This window comes from Oreochromis aureus, linkage group 23, assembly GCF_013358895.1.
Source record: "Oreochromis aureus strain Israel breed Guangdong linkage group 23, ZZ_aureus, whole genome shotgun sequence".
Lineage (NCBI taxonomy): Eukaryota > Metazoa > Chordata > Actinopteri > Cichliformes > Cichlidae > Oreochromis > Oreochromis aureus.
In genome coordinates, this window is record NC_052963.1 from 27,980,428 (window position 1) to 27,985,231 (window position 4,804).

General features: G+C 39.5%; 1 long non-coding RNA gene across 1 annotated transcript; it reads right to left on the reverse strand.

Moving 5' to 3' along the window:
• Positions 1 to 995: 995 nt before the first annotated feature.
• Positions 996 to 4,511, reverse strand: LOC120436326. The gene is made up of 3 exons (XR_005610314.1): positions 4,429 to 4,511; positions 3,531 to 3,671; positions 996 to 3,271 (listed from the first exon to the last, which is right to left on the reverse strand). It is a non-coding gene; the product is annotated as an uncharacterized LOC120436326 (long non-coding RNA).
• Between the last annotated feature and the right edge of the window lie 293 nt (positions 4,512 to 4,804).

Genomic DNA, 4,804 nt, shown 5'->3' on the forward strand with positions numbered 1-4,804 from the left:
TCCGTCGCCGCCGGTGCCTCCCACCCGGCCGGCCTCCTGAACTTTTTTTGGACTCTTGGGCCGTCATCCTCCGGGCCGGCCCCCTGAACTTTGTGTGAATTGTTTTTCCTGGCAGCCTGTGTGTTTTGTTATGTTGCTTTCTGGGCTCCGTTGTTTGCGCTTTTTTTTGTTTCTGGCTCCTTGTTTGGTTTGTTTCGAGCCCTCCGTCCTGTTTCCCCCACCGCCCGCCCTGGTTGGGTTGTTTTTCGTTTTTGGTGTTCTGGTTTGGGCTGTCTGGAAGCCAGCCCTTAAGGGGGGGGTACTGTTAGGAGGCCTGGGTCGTTGACCCAGGGTTTTTGAGGTTGTTATATCATTTATCATTTCTAGTCTCTGGTTTCTTAAGTTCTGTCTTATGGTTTATGTCTCTGTCGTCTCTAGTTGCTCTGTCTCCCCTGTCAGCTGTATCCCCTTGTCTAGTTCGCGTCTCTGTGTATCCTTAGTTGCTATATCCCCGTATCCAGTCAGTCTGTGTCTGTAAGTTCAGTCTGTGTTGTGTTTCCTGTTTTACTTTGAAGGTCTCTGTCTTTTCTCAGTGTGTTCAGTTTACGCTTCTTTGTCTCGTTAGTCCTGATTTGCCCCAGCTGTGTTTCCCTCCTGTTGCCCATTCCCTGATTACTCCCTCTGCGTATTTAAGCCCTGTGTTTTCCTGTGCTCTCTGTCGCGTTCTACCGTTTACTTAGCTGTGTGTTCTGTTAGTCCTCTGGTTTAAGTTTATTTTGATTTTTTCCAGTCATGTTATGTTACCCTTTTTTGAGTTCAGTATTAAAGCTGTTTTGAGTTCACCTTTGGTCTCCGGAGTCTGCACCTTGGGTCCTATTCCTGTCTGCACACAGCCTGCACCTAACAGCAGTTTGTGGCAGGGTCAGTCAGAGCCAGCCAGTGTAACCGTAGTGCTGGTCTGAAGCTCAGATAAATGAATAGGATTGTGTTAGGAAGGATATCCGGTGTAAAATCTCTGCCCAATTAAACATGTAGATCATACCAGAAGGACACAGAAGTGTGGAGGTAAGAGTATAGACTTTAATATGGAGAGAAATTTGCCTCAAAAGTGTTAGAAATGCGTACGATGTGATCTACAAGCATTTGTAACTTTTGAGGACTCACAAACACGTGCTCCAATCCACACACAAATACAACACAGCCTGACCACACGTAAAACAATTTCACAAATGCGTACATCCAAACCTGAATAAATACTCATCATTTACTCAAAACTTTTTAAGTTTAGCCTCACAAATCTGAACATTTTTCTCTTTAAAAGGATTTCCTTGCAGAAAATACTGCCAAGTTGTTTTTTTTTCTTTAATTAATACAGTAATCATTAATTAGCTGATTAACTTTCCTTTAAAATTAATGTGAACAAAGAAACATCCAGCAATCTACATTGCTAACAAAATGCTTCATATTAATAATAGTGTCATTCTGTTTTACACATTACCTATGGATGACAAGAATGACCACTGGAGGGGTTTATATGTTTGCTGTGGGGATGATGATGTGAATGGGGATAATAGAATGTTTATAGTATTGATGAAACTGCTGACAAACACCTGAGTTAATCCCTTAGTTTGGGACAAGGCACCTGCAGTCATGCGAAAAACCAAGTACTGACTTAATGAGCCTCTAAAATCATTCTGGAGGAATTTAGTCCCACTCTTCTTTGCAGCATTGCTTCACTTCATTAAGGTTTGTAGGGATTTGTTTATGTACAGCTATCTTAAGGTCCCATCACAGCATTCTGATCAGGTTGAGGTCTGATATTTGACATGGTCATTGCAAGACTTATTATTTTCATTTTCAGCCATTCCGTTGTAGGTTTGCTGTTGGAATTGATATTTTTTATATTGTAATTTGTGCTTAGGAACATATAATCATTTATGCTTAGAAATATATAATCATTTGTATGCTGATAAAAATCATATCTTTATTAGGTCTGATAAGATTCTGTGTGCACTTGTGTACCATGAGACGAGAGGAAGCAGCCTCAACGTTATAATTTCCATTATAGCTTTAGGAACTACACTGCTCTGTTTCTTAAAAGTGCAAGACTTCACACCTTTAAATGTTCGTTTGAGACATGACCCATTGCAAGTTCCTGTTCTTATAATTTAGCGAGACGCTTACTTCTGCTTTTCTGCATACCTCATACACACAGTTTAAGTTCATTGAAAGGTCGTATGTCTATGTATGGTATGGTTGACACACACACACACACACACACACACACACACACACACACACACACACACACACACACACACAGAATACAGACACTGATGTTGTTCAGATATGCCTGCTTAAGAATGTCACATGTATTTGTAATTGCATATTCATGTATGTGACAATAAAAAGGGCTGTAGCGAAGGAATCAGTCGAAGTTGGCTAAGGACAGGTGAATGCCTGGGTTGACTTCCCTCGCGAGCCACAAAGACAAAGAGCTCTGTCTTGTCTTGTTTTGTCGTGCAGTCATTGAGTGTCTTGTGTTCCAGCAGGGTTTGTGCCTAGATAAACCCAACATTTGCTGCTGTGTTAGTAATAATTCGGCTGAAATTGGTTACATGGCCCAATTTCAGCCGAGCCTTCTCTGTGGCACAGATGGCCTCACATCTGACTCTAAAATACTTTGGTATACAGAGGAGTTCATGATGGACTCAGTGACTACAAGTGGCACAAATCATCACCCGCCTCCTCCACCACCACGATGACAGTTGGTATAAGGTGTTTGTGCTGATGTGCTGTGTGTTGCGGTCAAACATAACAGAGGAGATCTCATCTGTCCAAAATGAATTACTTGAAGTCGTGGCAAAACTAAGCCATGCTGACGTTTTCTTTTCAGACAGTAGAGGATTTCTCTTGGCAACGCTTCCAAACAGGCCATACTTATTTAGTCTTTTTCTGATTCTGTTGTCCTGAACTCTAAGACTTAACATGCAGGTCTGTTGAGTCTATATGGTCTGGTCTGATATGTATAGATTAGTGCTGTCAGCGTTAATCTTGTTAAAATGGCGTTAATGCCATAAACGCATTAACGCGGCAAATCTCTGTTAGCGAGTTATCACGGATCGCCCCGTGCATGGGGCTGCACGCTGTGTACTGGTTTTATTATGATCTTGGATATTTGGGAGTAGAACGAGTAGAACGAGGGGGCCATCAAGTACTGCTTCTTTCCAGTGATGGTGTTTGTCTGCACTCCATCCAAAATCTTGTAGTCACACAGGAAGATGTTGCCATTCTGTTTAAAATTACAGAAAGAATGAGAAATGATTTAATCAAACACATACAGTCTGGATATTATATTTACAAAGTTTATGACCATGTAGATGAGTTGCGATATAACTGTCAGTCAACTTTATTTCACAAGAATTGAAACATTACCTCTATTTCATCTGCTAAACTGTTCTGACCATGAAGAAAGATTTTTAATATTTTTTTTTTATTTAGATCAGCCAGATTTTTCAGTCACAGTTATTTCATGGAGAATAAGTGGTTACCTTCATTTCATCTGCTAAACTATGCTGACTATGTCATCAGTGACAGGAAAGTTCTCCAGCAGTTCTGTACAGCGCCGGATCAAAAAGGGATTGGCACCATTTAGAAACTGGTAGCCAAAAAAAGAGTCTTCCTTGTATGATCTGGAATAAAGACATCATTATATTTCAGTGTTTAAAATGTTTAGATAACACCCATCTCATCCAATTTGTTACCCTAATCTTTGAATGCAGAAAAAACAGGAAATTAAAATGGTTTTAATGTCATAGACATACAGCAGGTAAAAAAAGCTTTGGACACAAGAGAAGCGTATGTCACAGGGTAGAGACAGAAGACTGTCTGCTTTCATGCTGTGGGAAAGTCCCTCTTTATACACATCCCAGCTGGGAAAAAAGGAAACAAAGAAGCAGAAGAGCAGAGGGAAAAGAGATTGGGATGGTCCATATTCACAAACAGTTTTTATGAATGAATCTGTCCATCTCTAATGTTGTGTCATGCACTGGCCTAAACTTGTTTATACTTTACAAGCAAATTTAGAAATTTACTTGTAAAGTATGTCTCGGAGAATGCATACAAATTAAAAATGGAGCTGTAAACAAAGTTAAAACATAATACTACTAATAATAATAACAATAAAAGTTATTATTAATGTTATTATAATAATTATAACAATAGTTTAGTTTACAATAGTTTTACCAAACACTGCATATACACATGCAATACATGTGAATAATACACATAATACACTACATAATACACATGTAATACATTTTAATAAATCCTCAAAGGTTTCATGTATTGGCTAATTTATCCTGATTAGCACATAAACATATATCCACCCAGGGTTGGAGCAGATAGTTTTTGTATAAAAATGTTAAAACACGTGCTGTGATCACTTACCAATAGACTCTCTGTTGTTGCTCGAGCTCCTGCTGCCGACTGTACTCACCCAGAAGACTGTTGTTGTCTTCAAATATTCTCGGAGCTTAAAATATAATAATAAATAAATAATTCAGCATTTTCTATGTTTATTTAAAATGCAGCATTGTTTGAATTTAATCAGTCCAACTACCTAGTCTTCTGTCTTGGCTCTATATAATCAGCATATTTCCACAAACCTGTCTCCTCTCTGAAATGGTGCACCTCGTTGTCAATGATCCAGTGGTACACAGGGAGGAGTCTCCTTCGGGGGAGATCGCTTCCACTTTGGCAGGATACCAAGAAACTTTGTGAAACTTTTTCTGTTTGTCTAACTCTGTGAGCACCAGCTTTCCAA